General features: G+C 47.1%; 2 long non-coding RNA genes across 2 annotated transcripts; both read right to left on the bottom strand.

The window, feature by feature from the left end:
* Positions 1-16089: 16089 nt before the first annotated feature.
* LOC116724673 (uncharacterized) lies at positions 16090-17966 on the bottom strand. Its single transcript, XR_004340229.1, has 5 exons — positions 17843-17966; positions 17710-17771; positions 17086-17097; positions 16806-17005; positions 16090-16143 (listed from the first exon to the last, which is right to left on the bottom strand). It is a non-coding gene; the product is annotated as an uncharacterized LOC116724673 (long non-coding RNA).
* Positions 17967-17974: 8 nt separating this feature from the next.
* Positions 17975-19247, bottom strand: LOC116724685 (uncharacterized). The gene is made up of 3 exons (XR_004340241.1): positions 18775-19247; positions 18198-18258; positions 17975-18008 (listed from the first exon to the last, which is right to left on the bottom strand). It is a non-coding gene; the product is annotated as an uncharacterized LOC116724685 (long non-coding RNA).
* Positions 19248-19888: the final 641 nt, after the last annotated feature.

Genomic DNA, 19888 nt, shown 5'->3' with positions numbered 1-19888 from the left:
CCCTGCTTAAGCTTGCTTAATAAATTTATATTATAAAATTCTAATGAGGTTGGTGGACATTGGAATTAATTGAGTCATTTAATCATTTTTCAGTTCTTCTAATTGAGGTAAAACTAATGTACATGATTCCAGTAAATAGGAGGCTTCATAATTTCCTTTAGTGAGTGTAAATAATGACCCTGGGACTTATATCTAAGTCACTAAATTTAATCTAGCCGGTTCCAAGAGCGAGTTATATTTCAGGAAGCGAGCTACCGTTAACAGAAGTGGTTATTGGAATTATGCAGCTGCGAGGGCTACTCAGCTGATTGTTTCTTAACTGTAAAGGGTTGTAACTTCTGGATCGGAGGTAGTTAGAGCTAGACGAATCGCTTTCGCCACCAGTTTGAATAGATAATCTCTTATAGATCTCTTTTAGGGTAATACCCAGGTCTTAGAGATTTTCCGGACCTGTTAGACAGAGAACTGGTCAGTAGTCAGCCCAGGAGAAGTCGTGAGGAAGTGGGCGGGGCTGGCTATTGCGCAATAACAGACATGGCGTCCCTGGGTGGGCCTAATCCAACCAAGTAGGAGGGCCCTATTTGCCAAGTCAGTAAAAACAGATGTGAGGATCTGAATAGCTCACTTGGTTTGTTAACTCTTAGGGAATAGAGTTAATGGTGACTGATAAGGCCATCAGTCACAACCCTTGCAGCAACTGTATAGCATACAGGTAAGGGAAAGCTTTTACTGAGGATAAGAGACCAGATCCAGACAGTAAAGCCAGTAGCCAACACAGCCTGGACCCATCCCTACTCGAAAGCGCAAAGAGAGGCTTTGGGGGATAGGCGACTCGAAGACAAAGACAACTATGAGTGAAGAAGAGGGAGGGGAACTGGATCCCCTACAAAAGCCAGCAATGGAACAAGAGGCAAGCAACATCGGCCGGGACGAGAAGAAACATCAATCCAGTCTTTCCCAGTCTACATTATCACAGTTTCCTGTAAAGTTGATATTACTCGGAGATGGATTGGATTCCTGGACTGAGATGAATAAGAAGATGTTCTTTGAATCTCACTACACCCCCAATAAGGACATGGCTCGGAGCTTGATGGAGGTCCTAGTGCAGAATCGAATATACTACTGCTCCCAGCTTAAAGAGGGTCACCGACTGGGGGTCGTCAGATGCCCGGTAAAGGTTGCTAAGAAGTCGGAAGCTGGAGAATGGCTGAAATGGTTCGCTAAGCTCCTTGAAGAATGGACGGATGGTAAGCTGCGGATTGTCTACAGCCCCTCCGAGAAGTATGACCGTGTAGTAAAGACCGCTACAGTGGCAGCAGGCATCGACGGAATCCTGGTGGACCCTCAGGCTAAGGGGGTGCGCCATTACAAAGAGTGTACTGAGGCCCTGCAGAAAGTTTCGACCTACAAAAAGGTCAAGGAAAAGGAGCAAGCCCCCGACAGGGCAGAGTCGGAGGTGTCTGAGCCTCCGTCCCGACTGCCCAGCAGAGCCACAACACCGACTCACCAGCAGAAGCAAGCTCCAGATGATCTGATAGATCTGACGGACGACGACGGAGGCAACCCAGCACCACCGGGTCTATCGCGGCACGAGGAGAACCCCCCCAAACGGTCGGATGAGGAAGATCCCGAAGGAGCGCTAGTCGGCGGTTTCACTGAGGAGCAGTGGGAAAAAGCGGCCAGGCAGTGGTCCCCTCAACGGAATCCGGAGTGCGGGTTTCATCCCCGAGACCACAGCACGGGGAAGAGACCGCTGCCACCTAAGGGGGCCCCAGAGGGCAGCAGTTCCGACAAGGACGGAGAGGAATCGGACGAGGAACTGTGGGACACCGACCGCCCCAAGAAAAAGACTCAAAAATCGGATGCCTGGAGGATGGCCCGACAGTTAGCCGAGATACCTCCAGGGACTCTCAGCGTTGGACTGCAAACCGGGCTCAAGGTTTATCGGTTAATTGGAGGAATATGGGACCTTGAGGGCGACGGACTGATTGTGTTCACCAACGATAGATACAAGATCCTCAACCGGAAATTCCGAGCCAGCCTTAAGAACCAAGCTGGGAAGTATTACCAAAAGGATTCAAAGGTGCTGCAAGCTACCTGTAGTACAGAAACTAGAGGAGAAGTAGTGATAATGAAGGGCTACAGTCTCCCTTATGGTGCTGTAGTCCTGGTCCCAATCGACGCTTACCAGAAAGGAGAGAGTCTGGAGGAATATCGGAAGAAGATGTGGCACGGACTCGAGCGGGGCCTATTAGCGGCCAGCAACGAAAGCATGAGAAGAGTGATGGTGAGCGTGCAGGGACTGAGATCGACGGATCTACCAAGGGACACCGCCAGATCGATCGCAGAAAACGGAGTGGTGAATATAGCCAAGACCAACAGTCATCTCTTTGTGTTCAAAGAAGTGGTGGTGGTGGTCGACCCCCGTCTGCATCGACTCCGCACTGAACAAGGGGTGAAAATGGCAACTGAGGTGGAGGAGCAATGCCGCATCAGCCATCCATCACAAGAGATTAGGAAATATCCCTTAATAATTCCACAGAGTGAGGTTTCAAACACCACCCAGACCGGTAAAGCCAAGGTTATGGAGCCGCGCAGGATAAAGTTAAAGGAAGCACCTGTCGAACCAGAGTTCCAGGCAGCAAGATACGTCAAAGAATTCACGTTCGAAGGAAGCGACAGCGAAATGAAAGGATCCAATGCAGGTAAAATCAAGACTGAGCAGCTGACAGTCCAGGAGAAAGGACTGATGAAACCAGCTAAGATTCAACCGCTGAACTCCCCCAGGAGGGAACCTCTTCGACAACAACAGTATGACGACGTTAGCGACTCGGAGGACGGAGAAGAGCAACCGGAGATCGAACGTCCTGGAAAAGAGGAAGAGGAGAGTGATCACGGCAGCGTCTTCTCCGATCCAAAGCAACCACCGGCAGAACACAAGACACTCTGAACAGGACACCACCGGGGTAAGAAGAAAGAAATAGAAACCTTTGACATCGAGAGATCTTCTGAGAGACTGGCGAGAGACGTGACCTGGGGTCCAGTACAGGCTAAGGACGGGCGGCGTACGTATGTACCAGAGGTCGGCCAAACCGAGTACCAGATCCCGGCAGGATGGGCCAGCAGATTGGGAGACCGAGTGCTGCTCGAGGTAGAAGCGACAGTCGGGGAATGGGCTAACATCCTGATGACACCATCTTGCTCTACCCTGACAGCACACTATTCCCTGACTACCCACTTCAGGAATGCATACATTGGAATTATGTACGATGTGATGCTACGACGACTGAAGAAAGCTGCCTTCAAGTACTCCAGGGAGACTCGACAGAAGCTAGACGAGGTGTCGGCTGATGAAGAGGAGCCGCAAGCGACGTCTTCAGAGCCAGGACCACAAATCCCGGTGAGACCACAAGGGGTGTCAGCTCAGCTACCTGCCACTAATACGGGACAGGATGCTTACGCCGAGCTGAAGAATCTAAGGTTGGTGATTAGGAGTAAAAACGCAGACGAAAACAATGAGGAGTATTTGAAAGATGTTTGGCCAACCGTGTTGTCTACCACCAACCACGAAGGAGCCAAAAAGCTGTGGCTGACCAGCGTGACTGCGGACCCGATGATTGGAACAGAGTCCGCACAGAGCAACTATGAAAGGTTGGTGTTGGAGGACGGGGATGATGAGGAATCCCAGGTGAAGAGGGCCAGAGGACGGCTGGACAGGGGAAGCCGGTTGGAACCGCTTTGGCACACACTTAAGCAGACCGTTTCTCCTGCAAGATATGTGAAAGTACTGTGTGAGGTGACAAAAGGACGCAGAGGAGAGATTGTGTTCGTGAAGTTACCAGTGAGAAGCACAACGGTCGCTCAGATGGATGTAGCAGTGCAAGGATTCGACCTGGAGCAGCAGTACTACGAGGACAAAAGGAAGAAGGAGGCTAGCCAACCGGCAAAGCCACCTGGTAGGGTCAACATCAGACAACCATCCAGCTTCCAGAGTAGACCGTTCCAACAAGGAGCACAGCCATCCAACTTCCAGAGCAGACCGTTTCAACAAGGAACACCGCAATCCAACTTCCAGAACCGGCCGTTCCAGCAGAAACCACCAGGACCACAAGGAAAACCGACCAACCCGCCGGCTGCATCAAACCAGCCAGGAAAAGGTCAGTTCCTGACGGATGAGGAGTATAGGAAACTGAGCCCAGAACAGAGGACGGCCCTCCGTGAGTCCCGTAAAGCCGGGGCCGGGGGGTCGCCAAAGTAATGGCGTCCAGGTCGCGGGTCATTTTAGAAAATGCCTACTGGGAGGGAAACGAAATCTACGCTAAAGTGGAGGGAGTGCCCTACCTAGTGGACACCGGAGCAGAGGTGTCTATGACCCGCAAAGACCTAAAAACAGCAGGACACCTGAAGGTTCAGTTTGCTAATGGAAAAATAGAAGAAATGCCCTATGGAACCTGGAGAGGAGTAGTGTGGGTGAAAGGTCCCTACAATCTCCTCACAGTAAAAGACTTAGACGAACTCAGTAAAAAGAAAGGCACACATCGCACCCTGGAGCGAAGGCTGTCAAACTTGAAAGCAAGATTGGTGAAGGTCGGCCCGACCCAAGCAGGATCAGAGAAGCAAGACTGGTACAAACCAGTTGACATACCAGCGGTGACAGAACAGAAGCTTGCAGAGAGTGACTTCTCCCCGGCTGGGAAGGAGAAGCTGCGTGAGATCATTGTTACAGCACAAGTGGCACGATTCAAAAATGATTGTGGGGATTTGGGCCCAAAGTTTGTTCATCACATCGAAGGCGGGGTTCATCCACCTGTCCGGCAGTACCCGCTGAACCCTGGAGCAGTCGAGGAGATGGACAAGATCGTGAAGGAGCTGGGCGCCCTGGAAATCATCAGAGAGGAGCTCAACCCGATCACTAACAGCCCCATCCAGGCGGTGAAGAAACCTGAATCGGCTGGAGGGGGTTGGAGACCAGTTATCAACTTCAAGGCCCTGAATCGGAGAACAATAGCGAACCGAGCCAGTTTGATCAATCCACAAGGAGCGCTGAAGACTCTTCGAGTCAAGAAGTTCAAGTCCTGCATCGACCTAGCCAATGGATTTTTCTCCCTACGCCTCGCCAGACAGTCGCAAGGTAAAACTGCATTCACTCACAAAGGCAAAAGCTATGTGTGACAAAGGTTACCCCAGGGGTACAAGAACTCCCCAAATGTGTTCCAGTCAGCAGTGATGGAAGTACTGGGGGACGTAGGTGCGACTGTGTACATTGATGATGTTTTTATTGCGGATGACACAGAAGAAGAACACCTAGAGAGGCTACAAAAAGTGGTTGAAAACCTCACCAAGGCAGGTCTGAAGCTAAACCTCAAGAAATGTCAATTTGGACAATTCCAGGTGAATTATCTAGGTTTCCAAGTCACGTCGGACTTGGGACTCTCGGATGGGTACAGAGAAAAGCTGACGAACATTCAACCACCTCAGTCAGAAAATGACTTGCAGAAAATATTGGGACTGTGCAACTATGTCAGAGACCATGTACCCAACTATCAGAAGTATGCCAGACCTTTGTACCACTGCCTGAGAAAGAGTGAGGACGACGAGAAAGACGGAAAAAGGCCCTGGGTTTGGACAGCAGCCAATCAACAGAACCTAGAGGAATTGAGAAGGGCCATTCAAGCAGCTGTGAGACTGGAGCCAAGAAGTTTGTCAGAAAGACTGGTGGCAGAGATCAGCTGCGAGAACGACGATGCCATGATCAAAGTGAGTAACGAAAATGGAGGCTTGGTTACCCTGTGGAGTTACACCCTGACTTCTGTTGAGAAAAAATACCCACAGGAGGAGAAAGAGCTAGCGGTGTTAGCTCGATATTGGGGTGTGCTGAAAGATTTAGCACAAGGACAACCAGTTAAAGTCATCACACAGAGCCAAGTTCACAAATACCTAAGAAAAGGGACTGTGGAAAGTACTAAAGCAACCAATACGCGGTGGGGAAGATGGGAGGACATCTTGCTGGACCCGGAGCTTGAAATTGGGCCAGCACAACCCACCAGCAAGAAACGACCACAAGAGACATCTGAAAAACCAGGACAACCGGAATGGACAATCTACACCGATGGATCCAGAAAAGGGTCCGACCAGTCGGCATACTGGGGATTTATTCTAAAGCAGGACGGCAAAGAGAAATGCCGTCAGAAAGGAAAGGCTCCCGGTAGTGCTCAAGCCGGAGAAGTAACGGCAGTACTGGAAGGATTGCTGGAGCTGGTGAAAAGGAAAATCAAAAGTGCCAGGTTAGTAACCGACAGTTACTACTGCGCTCAGGCCCTTAGAGAGGACTTGGCCATTTGGGAAGAAAATGGTTTCGAGACAGCAAAGGGCAAGCCCGTGGCACACAAAGATTTGTGGAAAAAGATTGCTGAGCTAAAACTGCAGTTGGAGATAGAAGTTGAGCATCAAAGAGCACACACGCATGAGGGAGCTCATTGGCGTGGGAATGATGAAGTGGACTGTTATGTCCAACAAAGGAAGATCGTCTTTGTCGGTACCGAGAAGTGGGACAGTACTCCCAGAGGACGGGAGGTCCCAGAAGAGTACGTGGTCGAGGTCGTGCGGAGCGTGCATGAGGCCCTTGGACATGCAGGCGTGCGACCTACCCGTAAGGAGCTGGAGGAGCAAGATCTTTGGATCCCAGTGAAACAAGTCCAACGCGTGCTAAGGGACTGTGAAGTGTGTGGTCAATACAACGCAGGTCGCCGAGGGCAGCGGATGGATGGGTTATCCATCAAGAGCACGGTCCCCTGGGGCTCAGTCTGCATGGATGTTGCGGGCCCCATTGGGATAACAGGAAGAAGAGGTGAGAAGTACCTCTTAGTGCTGGTGGATTCTATGTCGGGGTTTGTAACTACAAAAGCAGCCAGGAAAGCAAACGGCAATAGTGTTGTCGGCATGCTGGAACAAGTATGCAGTGCCCTGGGAATCCCGAAAGAGCTGCGCACGGATAATGGGACTCATTTCCGTAATTCACAGGTTGACCAATGGTGTCAGAAGTATGGAGTAATGCGAGTTTACTCGCCACCCTACACCCCACAAGCTAACGGAGTGGTGGAACGAGCCATTGGGTTAGTAAAAAGCTGGATAGCTAAAAATGCTAACACCAACAGCTGGAGCACCCAAGCGGTGGAAATAGGGCAGGCCCTGAACGACAGAAGCAGAGCCGAGAGACCCGCCCCTGCAATGGAACTCAACCAACGGCCGTTCACCACGAAGGAAGTGGGGCGGGGCTCCAGCGACAAAAAGGAGAAGCTGACGCCCAGAGTGCCATTCCGAGAGGGACAGCGCGTGTGGGTCAGAGCAAGAGAGCAACCTGTGAAGGCAGCAGTGAAACCCAAATTTGACACAACTGACATCGTCAAGCAAGTACTGGATAGGAACACAGTGCTGCTGAAAAGAAAAGGGGTCCAAGGAGTTGAGCAGCTCAAGCCAGTTCCTGACTAAAGCGAAACAGAAGCCGGTGAAATGGCCAGTGAATCATGTACCATTCCACCCTATCTCGGACTGGCCACCGTGAAAGGGGTGGTTGTAATTAGGAGAACACCTTCAGGGATTTGGGCAGGACGAGCCCTGAAGAAATTGGATTGGGCTAAAAATGGAGTCCTGTCGGAGGAACGAGAGATGCTAATGTGGGGAAGAGCTAAAGGTTGCTGTCCGGTCTGTTTAGCAGACCACCAACTCCCCATCACCTGGGAGGGACCGGGCCGCAACAAACCCAGGCGACAGGAGGCTACCGCAGAGATGCTACAACATCTTCACGTCTCCCCGGTCACGATTATGAACAACACGATCTGTGGGAACTGCCGGGTGGGTTACCTGCCCCGGCTTAAGTTTGAGACCCAATGGGGATGGCAGGAGGAAGAACCAAAAAGTTGTTATTGCTCATGGGATGGAGACGATCTAAGCCACTGCTCTACGTGCAAGGACCAGTTGAGGGGAGGAGAAGTGACTCTGACGGGCCAGGCTGAAGGATGGCAAGTAACAAGGTTTTATAGCTCGCTGCGATATTACAGGACATATGGAAAAGTACAACCAAACTATGGGAGCCCCATACCCATAGTGTTACCGGGACCTTCAGCTCCCCCTAACACCCCAGAAGAAGCGGACCCATGGGTATGGAGGAGGGAAGAAGGGCCCCATGATGTCCTGTGGGACTCTATTCACGCCGCTTGGCCATATGAAGTTGCTAGAGCATCCCCGTCATTTCCACCATTGAATACCAACCACTCTCCTGCGATCTTCAGGGTGCATCGGCCCCATGCGTACCAACCATCAGCTGAGGAGCTAAGTGCACTCCCAGATGACACCAGAGAACAAGCCGTTAATGGTGGATGGACAGGCCCCTGGGAGCTGACCACCTGGGCACATCTGATTCTGGAAGTCATCAATGACTGCACAATTCCTGTGGTGGATCTACCGGACGTACCAAGGGAAGATGGAGTACGCAGCTCAGATCTGTATTACTACACCACTGAGGTGGACGGGTGGGGCAGCAATGCGGTGAGACCGAAGGAGAAGTCTTGCCTGTACTGGGTGACAGCGGAATCCCAGTTTCGGGATGGAGTTTTGCAACACCCGGGAGGCGTGGCCCAGAGAGCGGGTACGCCCTCTGATCCTAGCACCTCCTGTCAGGTTCAGCTGTCAGTGCGCATGATCACCGTCCCCTATAAAGGAATCTACTCGGTCGGAGCAGCCATCAAAGTGGTGCCAGACGAGCAGGCTTACGCCACCGTGTCCTGCACAGAGCCAGAGCCTCCTCAGAAGAAACCCAAGGCAGAAGCTCACCTCAACATTACCATGGAGGAAGAAAAACCAAAACTGACGGACACACCGGGAGGAGGAAAACGAGTCGTCAAGTCTAGAGGTCAGCAAAACCCCAAAAAACGCAGCGGAAAACTGTTTTTCATAACTAAATTGTTCAAAGTGGGAGTTGGAGTCTCGTCGGGACTATCCGACAAAGGCCCGTTTCTGAGACTTCCTACTACTTCCATTCTACTAGATATGCCGAGAGAAGATTTCACTGCTTCTTATCCACTCACCGATGCCTGTTTTCTCAAATACTTCATATATCTCCGACCCACTGATTTCCAAAACAGAAAGGAGGTAGGGGAAAGTGAAGAATCCACGCAACCTCCTTTACCAAAGCCATTTTTATTCATCCCTACGTCACCGCCTGCTTGGCAATGACGAGGGTCCTCTAACACGGTTAATTACGCATCAATTTCACCTATGTGTCCGAGATCTCTGCCATGGACTTTTAATGCAGGGTATCTGAGGATACGGGGGATCGAAGTGCGGATTAGATGGGGTCCCCATTACCTTGAACCATTGCAAGGACTGTATTGTGAAATTTCAATCAATGACATGATCATCTGGACTACATCACCAAGTATAGTAAAGAGGGAAAAAGATCCGGAATGTTATGTATTTAATAATACCAAACTTCCATTAAAATTGGAAATAGACAGGGTCTACCCCAATCCACCACACCAGAAGATTTCTACTCCGTCAACCTGGGGGTATCGCACCAGACTAACTTTGCATGGGCAATCATTGTACGCCTACATCACGGTACCCGCCCCAATAGGGTACAAACACGACTCCTGGTACGACCAGCCGCTGAAAAATGGCACCGCCCAAGGCCCGTTTCCTCGGCCGTACTACTGGAGAGTATTCCACTGGAAGTGGGAGTGGAGGGGGTTGGAGCCTGATTTGCCCTACCCCTCTCCAATATTTAAGACATTGCAGCAGGGAAGAGCCACCAGACGGGTTGCAAAGAACCCTGCCAACCAACGCCGCAACAAGGCTTTGAGAAAGATCTGTGCCACGCCTGATACAGCGGATCCAAGAGAAGCACTGATCTGGCCAGGATGGATGACATCGGCATGAGGCGCCGGCCTACAGACCCGACTTTGCTGGATGTTACCTCGGATTCGGACAGCACTGCTGACACTGACGACGACTCGGAAACCTCTGACGAACCCTTGCTACGGAAAACGACTACGATAACAGGAAAATCCCTATGCCTGAAAGGGCTGCTAACGCTTCTTGCCCTGCTGTTTGCTGCTGCTGTTCTTGCTACTATCTTCTACTTCATCGGAGTTGGACCGTGGTACCTTACGCATACAAGAGTCACCTATGGACATTCCAAGTATGCTACCTTCAACTGTTGGAATACAAACACCACGGCTATTTTTGTGCCATGGGACAACAAAACTTCTGTCCAGAACCGAACCGGACTATTCGCCAAAGACAACGGTAAAAAGTACGTGGAAAGCCGAGCCTACAACTTGAACGACTCCACCCTAGACGACCTTCTGAATCGTACCTGGGAGATCTACACCTATGACTTCCTCGACACCGGGGTGCTCTGCTGGATACGAGTTCTGCAACACAAAGAACGTCGGACCGTGAGATGTAACTGGATTCATCCGGACCGAGGTATGCCGGAATGGCATTGCAACATGGCTTGTCGGTCGCTGCTACTGTTACCAAACCAAGGGTACTGGGATACCGAAGTAGTATACCCAGCCCCACACAGGTCCTCAGGCTGTCGAACCTGGCTCCCACGAGGGGAGTTTTGGGGAGACTATCACCTGAACTGCAGAGAGGATGTCACCATCACAGCGCCACCACCGGTAAACAAGACCTCACACAACACCTCCCGACATGATTCTCCAGTCCGGGCAACGAGGTCGCCTCCAAACGACACTTGGACTAACATCACAGCTTTTCTGATCAGACAAGGACCTAGACGGTTTATGTATCAAGCCGACCAACAGTTCTGTTACAAACACTACTTCACTTGGTTAAATGCTTGCCTCTGGAAAAAGTTTACAAGATGTGCGGGACAGAATCACATGGTTTTAGCCGTGGAAGAATACTGGTCTGACTTATGGCACTCTGTGCGATCAGTACGTACGGAAATTGAAACCTGGCTGAACGACACATTCCCATGGACATATATAGCCAAAGACCAAACATTCTTTATGGGAGACTTCCCGGAGGGGACGGTTCGCTCTACTACGGGGTTAACAGAGCTACACATTACCAACTTACGTACACAACCCCTTCCAACTCCTGATGACCTTCTGAGCGCTCCTAAAAAGGACTTTGCAAACATTAACAAGTGTGTCGCAAAACGAATTTTTGACAGCCTTAATGACACTTGTTGGGTGAAAACCCTCTCTTCGCCACGATGTGACCTCTGGCAAACTGGCAACGCTTTTCACTCTACCTGGAGGTATCACTGCCCTAATCCTGAGAGCGCTCCTACGGCTAAATGGGCTCTACGAGCATGGTACGAGGATCACTACCGAAATTGGGAATACGAGTGGTGGGGACTCCAAAAAGAAGAACTTGAAGCCTGGGTTACACCCTGCCTTAAGGAATCAACTAATTATTGGATCCAGTACCAGTACCTCGCCACAGTTTATTCAAAGGAACGCATGATTTGGCCTGGAGTTTTCTGGAGACCTGAAAACTATGTCAACCCGAGACCTTGGCGCATGACTTGTAGAAATAACACAAGAAACATCCTTGAATGCGTAATAAGTTTGGCCAGAAGACCCTGCCAGAATGTCCGAGGTTGGGAAAGCTACTGCAAAAAACATTATGCAGATGAGTATGACACTCACTCGTCTGAGGTCACCTGGCGAAAAATCAATGGACAATGGCGGAGGGCGATAGTGAGCGGAAGGACCTGCACCGACGCAATTCTAGGATATCATCTCCAGAAGCGTAAGAGCATACTTGGCCTTCCCGTTCCGTTCATCCCAAATCCCCTTATAGCCATCGCCGAAGGACATGCTTTCCGGAAAAGTCTGTGTGAAGGGAACATAGACTCAGGGTTTGACTGGGTAGGACCTAACCTTTTGTATTCCAATCTCACCTGCACAACCACTACGGAGAATTGGCAGAAATGTGGACAGGGCTCTAGTGAGCATGACTGTTACTGGTACGAGACTATGGGTGCGACACTGGTGGCCGCAATCTCCGAAGTCGTGGAAGAGGTTGCTAGTGTGGTTGAAGGAGGCCTCAACATTGTTGAACGATGGCTGCTGGATGCTTTGAGCCTGTTGTGGCCATATCTCTTAGGGCTACTGGGCGTGGCCGTGGCTTTAGTCATCGGCAAAATTGTCCTGGAGGAGTGGCTAAAAGCACTTTGTCGTTGCAAAAAGAGGAACTACCAGCCCCTCCCTCCGAAGGAGGAGCCTACTTCTGCATAAGAGAGAGCTGCCGTGTGCCTGCGAGCCATTCAACCTTCAGCTGCCGACAAGACCTGATCCAAAATGACCATCATCGGACATCATGGAATCCAACTCTTCAGCCAACTCATCGAATCCCAACTCACTTTTTGCACCGATTCAAGTGAGTACCCTTGAGCACTTAGGGGTTACTCTGGCCTGGGTAGTCTACTGCCACACTGGTGCCTGGCCCAGGGGACATCCTATGAGGATCTTCGTTGCGCTACAAGGATATGTCAAGCTTATCCTACGACCCATCTTTCTCCACAAATGGGGGTTAGCATCATCCCTCTTCGCTTGTTACCTGATGGGCCGTACTCGCATCAACTGGCGCAGGGGCATTGTGGTTTGCCTATGGCTCTTCACGGATACAACAGCGCTGACACTGGAGTTGGTCGTTGGGGGCACTCAAGCTACCTGAACCGCTCCACTTAAGATCCTCACAGCTATTCTGGAAGGGCTTCTAGCAGTATCTATCCTCGTCTGCCTAGCGTGCCAGGCCTTGTCCATTACGGGTCAGAGCAGGCGTCGCTGGCTCCAGAAGTGGATAATCCTGGCTCTTTGGGCAACGGTTTGGGGGATCTTGGTGGTCCTCTACTGGCTTCATGAGACCTCGGACCTGGCCATTGTTGTATGGATGATGACCTATGCTGCAATATTTCATGATTCAGCTCATGTCTATGATCTGGGGCAGCCAGCTCCTAATAATGATATTCCGGCTCCTGTGATTAATTCCCCATGGCTCGCAAAACAAGCCGGCACACGAGCTTAAACCCAGCCTACTCTCTCAGCCTTCGCTTTTGCATATTCGTTGTTTTAAGTAAATATTGTTAATCAGTAACCAATGATCATGAAGTTACCTAGGTTGCCATTTCTCCTCAGGCATCAACCTGCTGTGTGGGGTGTGGAATCGCCGCAGAATCTTATGGATTCATTTGGGTGGCATCGTCCGCCCGCTGGTGTCACAAATGCGTGAGCAGCCATTTTACTGATGTAACGGCAATTCTCTGCGCCACGGGGCGGGAGGATTTGCCCTACATTGCGGCTTCCACATCTAAATCCCTGGAACGGGTGCACAAAATCATGTGGACCTCTGCTTTGGGCCAAGAAGACGACGAGCTTACAACACCTCCGTTGTACAAGGGACTACAGCTGCCCATAATTCAGAAGTTATGGGAACACCAGCTTACTCGGCAATGCCTCCCAACTCTACATCTTCTCGACGGACGAGTTGTGGCAGTGGGCAAGTACCTTCCACCTACGCGTCCCATCTCTCCGGATTTGTTTATTGATGTCGGATGCCAAACCAGCAGTGCGACTCACGTGAAAAGTACCCAAACTGAGACCCTCAGTTCATCTAACCAGGCATGCCAGACTGAGGACACCCTTTCCCCATCATCTCCATCACCGAGTGATATGGATTTCCAGGATCTGCTGACGGAGTTGGACGGCTACTGCAACAACCCATCAACGCTGCCAGACTTCACGATGGACCTGCCTTCGCCTCTGCAGCTTTCCGTCTCCGGTGGATCTACACTTGACAACGAATTGGGCGCAGAGATCTGGCTTTCTCCACCGTCCAATCTCACGGAGTATGAGGTTGTGGATACCTGGACACCTTCATCGTCTCCGGTTACCTGCTACGAGCGAGACATCCTGACTGCTGATTGTGGTGATGGACTTGACCTCTTTTGACTTTGGACTTTGTGTTTTCTGCGAAGCACCGTCCGATCTCAAGGAGGGGGTGTCAAGAAAACTGGCATGGGGTGTGAGATCTTTCCGGGTGTACGCAGAAAAGGTGCATAAAGGCCTGGAAGAAAATAAGCAATCTTGTGGTTTGATTAAAAGTTAATTAAGTTGGATATGTATGAATACAAATGGTAACATGAGTATAAGTAATCACTCAATAACTTTCTGCAAAGTATTTCTGAATAATGATCTGTAATGATTTAACTATGTAATGATTATGGATTGATGATTTATAATAAGTGAGAGATGTGATTAATTGTTAATGAATATCAAAGTTGTGATAATTTGAAATCAATTCAAATGTTGAATGTGTTCAATGGTTGTAATAAGAGAAAATAGTGAGTTATAGCAGAGAAGGGAGAATAAGGTGAAGTCAGCAGGATGGGTGTAGTCCTGCTGGCAGGAGATGTCGCAAGTTGAGGAGAGAAGGGACTTTCCATAAGTGTCAGCAAAAACAGGTTGGGGGCCGGCGGGGCTTTCCGGAAAAACAAAGCAGAAGTTCAAGAAAAAAATAGTAAAGCAAACTCCACATACACACAAATGGATGTGAAAAGTATAAGAGAGGGCTGAAATAAGGAAGCAACTGTTCTTAGTCCGCGGCGCTGGAGACAAGTCGACACGGAGAAGCAGATCAAGGAACAACAGAAGGACCGCACCTCAGAGCCACGGGGAAGTCGAGACTTCGCGCCGCTAAGAAGGGACAAGAACCTACAGCCCCCGCCCGGGTTCCTGATTCGACCGTCGGCTCTGCCTCACCCAACGTTCTCAAACTCTGCAACAGACTTGGAGGAAAGACAAAGGTCCCTGAGGGATAAAGAGCTGGGTTTTCGAAGGATTTGGACCCGTTCTGCTTTGTTTCTATTCTAAGGAGGATTTTTCCACATAAGGACCAAGATTCTGACCAAGGCTTCTGGACGTTCCTGTTGCTAAAGATCCATCAGCAACTGGGTGTGAGTTGAATTTGCCCCCAAAAATCTATCTCAGAACTTGCGACATAAGTTAGGGAAAGGAGACAGCATGGTATGGTTATACATGTTGATTTTATTATACTGCTCTTGAATTATATGCAATTAATTATTGATTTGTATGTCACATATCCCTGCTTAAGCTTGCTTAATAAATTTATATTATAAAATTCTAATGAGGTTGGTGGACATTGGAATTAATTGAGTCATTTAATCATTTTTCAGTTCCTTTAATTGAGGTCAAACTAATGTACATGATTCCAGTAAATAGGAGGCTTCATAATTTCCTTTAGTGAGTGTAAATAATGACCCTGGGACTTATATCTAAGTCACTAAATTTAATCTAGCCGGTTCCAAGAGCGAGTTATATTTTAGGAAGCGAGCTACCGTTAACAGGAGTGGTTATTGGAATTATGCAGCTGCGAGGGCTACTCAGCTGATTGTTTCTTAACTGTAAAGGGTTGTAACTTCTGGATCGGAGGTAGTTAGAGCTAGACGAATCGCTTTCGCCACCAGTTTGAATAGATAATCTCTTATAGATCTCTTTTGGGGTAATACCCAGGTCTTAGAGATTTTCCGGACCTGTTAGACAGAGAACTGGTCAGTAGTCAGCCCAGGAGAAGTCGTGAGGAAGTGGGCGGGGCTGGCTATTGCGCAATAACAGACACATGACAACAGAACCCAATAGAACTTGTTATCATCACATGGCCACAATAACAGATATAAACTGAACAGTTACAGCAGTTAGAAACAGCTCACCTCTCTGATGGTGGAGATCCAGGAGAATTAAAGTTAATAAGACGACCCTTTGACCTGTCGCTCTTAAAGGACACACAGCTGGGTTCTGGTTCTGGTTTGAGTCTCTGATGGATCCTGACAGAAACATGATGATTAAAACTTAATCAGCAAAGAGGAGCAGCAGCAGCTTCATCACCACGTCTGTTCTGGCCTGATATAATGAACGCTGTGTGAAAAGGACTGTGGACAGTTAGAGATGGTGACCTCACCTCTGACCTTTGCTCTGGCTCTCATCTTCCCCACACAGAGTGGTTTTAGAGGGAGGGACTCCCTCCTCTCTGTCCTCACACTGATCCATGCTGCTGAATTCACATCAGCTCACACACACTTTCTACCTTCACCTGCAGAGGAAACACACATCATTCATCTGCACATCAACTCTGATCATCCTTTACATCATTAGAGCTGGAAAAAGATCAGCTGCTCCTCCTCTGATTGGCTCTTCTTCTCTGCTTCATATCAGTGTCAGGTGAATGCAGTCAGACAGCAGAGAGGCAGAGGAAGCTGCCATCAGCTGCTGCACTTCTACTATCAGTCCACTAGATGGAGACATGGAGCAACATTTACATTCACTGATTCAACCTGAACAAGTCTTATAGTTCACAATTATTAATTTCTACAAGTGGATTATTCGCTCCATTAAAGATGAACTATTTAATCATCTGACTGAATCAAACCCATTTTAATAATATTTTTATTTTTGAAAGGAAGCAACAGGAAACTGTTGCTGACGTTAATGGTGGAGACTAGAGTTCGGTACCAGGAAATAAAAACATGAATCAGTTCGGAGAAGAAAACAGTGAAACATCAGCTGTTCATCATGTCGTTTGATTCCAGTTCATCAATAATCTAATAATCTTGTAGATTAGCCTTCAAACAGCAGAGATATTAAAGTTTCAGCTGAAATCAGAAGTGAAACTTTTCTCCAAACTTCAGAGATTAGAAACAATCAGGAAAAAGTTAAAGTTATGAAAAATTCAACAAATAAACAAATCAAACTTACAGTTTGTTCAAACGATCCAAAGAATTAAAGAAGAAAATTTAAACAACAGACTGAGACCCAACTAACGGTCTGGAGCCGCACATGAACAGGGAAATTCAAACCGAAAGTAAATGTGACGGATGTTGCGTAACTGATGACGTCACAGTCCACTTGGCTTGTAGTTTTTTCCTTCAAAGCAACAGAACCAGGAAGTAGAAGCTCTGAGGTGAAATCAGAGGCAGGTTGATAAAATCTTCATGAGGAAGGAGAGAAGTTCTGATAAAAATGAGGGTGTACTTACTTTTGATCATGACTGTAGTGATGATTGATAGTAACAAAAAATGAAGAACAGTATTTTAGTTTATTCATCATGTCATAAAGAAAAAATGTGAAAATACATTTTTCAAACTAATATTTTCACCATGTCATCCATACGTTCATTCTAAACTAAATATTTAATTCACAAGCTAAATATTTACTTTGAAAACAAAATTTTTGAAAATAATAATTTAGCTAAATATTTAACTTCAAAATGAATATTTGTTTTGCAAACTAAACATTTAATTTTCAAATTCAGTATTTAGTTTCAAAACTACATATTTAATTATCTATTTTCATGTCTAGTTGTTCAGTCAGACCAGGGGCCCCAAAGTCGGTCCTGGAGGGCCGACATCCTGCATGTTTTAATTCTCCCTAGTTTAATGCACCTGGATCCAATGACGGCTCGTTAGACGGCCTAAGAAGAAAACTGACACGCTGAAAAGGTTGTTGGTTCCACCAGGGAGAGAACTAAAACGTGCAGGATGCCGGCCCTCGAGGGCCGACTTTGGGGGTCCCTGTTTTAAAAGGACAAATTGAAGGTTTTCTTTAAAAATCTGCCATATGTGTAACATGACGTGGTACAGTGCACCATTATTGTTCTTACTTCACAGGGAAGTTTCTCCAGAGAGTGAGAGACCACCATCTTCGTATTGTCATCATATCATTCTGTGGACGTCACAGCTTCACATTTAATGAAATCTCCAACAGAAAGCAGAGACTCTCATCTGTTTCCTTACCTCGCTGAAACCAAATGATGCTCCCATCACAAAGTAGTGCATACTGTTGAGAAAAATGTGATTATTACGTCTATACAAACCATACAACAATATGGTGGGTGGAGGCGGATGTTACCATCACTACAAACATTGCACAGTTGTTGGACAGTCCTTGTTTAGGCAATCCCTGTGGTGTTTAGGAGAAAATTCAAGAAGGGGGAAGAAAATTAATGTGTCATTACTATAACAATCAGATTGAGGTAAAGGACAACAGCCTTACCCACAGTATTGATTATAAACATTTAAAGCAGGAATGGTTGGAAATAAGCATCTTGTAGCTCTAAAGAACCACAAGTGTCCCATCAGAACATCTCACCTTAACATCATTGCCAACAAATTCTGTCCATGGTCCAGATGACATCTGAAGACAGACTTCTCTGATGATACAAAGTTTTTAAGTTAATAGTTAGCAAGGGTATATTTCACAACATAAAAATTATAAACATGTATGAGAATGAAAGACAGATGTGAGACAGAACGGTCTCTTGATGGTCCAGCTTTAACCCATGTCTTGTTTAAAAAGAAACAAGACTGCTTAGAAAATGTATGTCCTATTGGATTTCAGGCATTAAAACGTTATCCACAAATTCAATTTGGATATTTACTCTTACATAAATATGAAGATTAATGCTGAACCTTTGCCTCCGTGGAACAACGGAACAACATGCTGAACACATGCCACTTTCAAACTCATTCCTATAAAACCTTAATGTTTTGATGTGGTTTTCATCTGTGAAGCCACTGATAGAATCAAGGAAGAAAATCTCCCTTTGCTTAGGCTTCAGAATCTGAAAAAATATGTCACACTGATGATGAACACTACCGCAGAGTAATAAATGAATTAGACAAGTGTCAAGAAATGCAGTAAATATGTAAATAAGTATTGTACTAACGCATAGTGTCCAATGTCCAGGACGCCACACAGGAATCAGAACCCAGTCCAGATCTTGTGCCTGCAGCTTCCAATTAAATCACAAAATTAATATATTGTGGTGAATCTGACATCCAAAGCAAAAATATGTACTGGTAGGTGTAGTGCTGGGTCAAGGGAAAGAGGTGGAAACCAGGTGTGGACTACATGACTGTTTCCTGTTTCCTGTTGGTAGCTGCTGGCTGGACAGGTGGCTGGGCTGATGCACAGCTGGACACCATATTGAAAGTCATTGCCTGGTTAACCAAATGATTAACAAACCTGTCCCTTCTGTCAATGGCTGAAAAACAGTTCGGGCAATGAAAGTGAGATGTGTCTCTCCAGGGTAGGCCACATCTGAATATATGGAATTCTGCAGGAACAAAAAGAAATTAATACAATTAAAAAACAACATCTTTATACTTTGCAGATAAGTTTAAACGAGACATGGTTAATTCCCACTCAAAATAGAGCGAGGACACAACGTCATAGCTACTAACATTAAAAAAAGGTTATTACACATCAGGAAATATACAAATGATTGGTAGAAAAAAAGGCATGTTTGAAATTAATCACTGTAGATTTTTTAACATTATTGTTACTGTTTTGTAGGATTTAACAATTAATTATACAAGTCACAATGGCTTACACATAACAAATATATATTCTGCAATAAATTATTAGAAACTGTAAAAGTGATATTGCTCAAACAGCCAAGGGCAGGTATTAACTAATTAAATATTTACTCAATTACTCTGTAACTTTTGACAAAAAACAAATTATGACTATTTTTCCATATGTAAAACTCTTTAGTAAATGTTGTTGATATGCAACCTAATGCGAGTAACTTAACTGAATGAAGAACACATTTTAATCCATAAAAAATAAAACATGATACACAGATAAATGTTTATGTTTGGTTTCTTCAGACCTTCATTTGTTGTCTTGTATTAATATTTTTCATTTTTGGTTTTAAAATACCTAACAGTGCACATAACTTTATTTTTATTCATGTCTGCTGAAATAAATGGGTAATATTACATTGCACATTATGATCAGTAAAACAGTAGCTAATAAAAACCATTTCACCAAATACT

This window comes from Xiphophorus hellerii, chromosome 8 (assembly GCF_003331165.1).
Source record: "Xiphophorus hellerii strain 12219 chromosome 8, Xiphophorus_hellerii-4.1, whole genome shotgun sequence".
NCBI classification, from domain to species: domain Eukaryota; kingdom Metazoa; phylum Chordata; class Actinopteri; order Cyprinodontiformes; family Poeciliidae; genus Xiphophorus; species Xiphophorus hellerii.
Note: the sequence above shows the minus strand (reverse complement) of the source record. Positions and strands in the feature narration are given on the sequence as shown.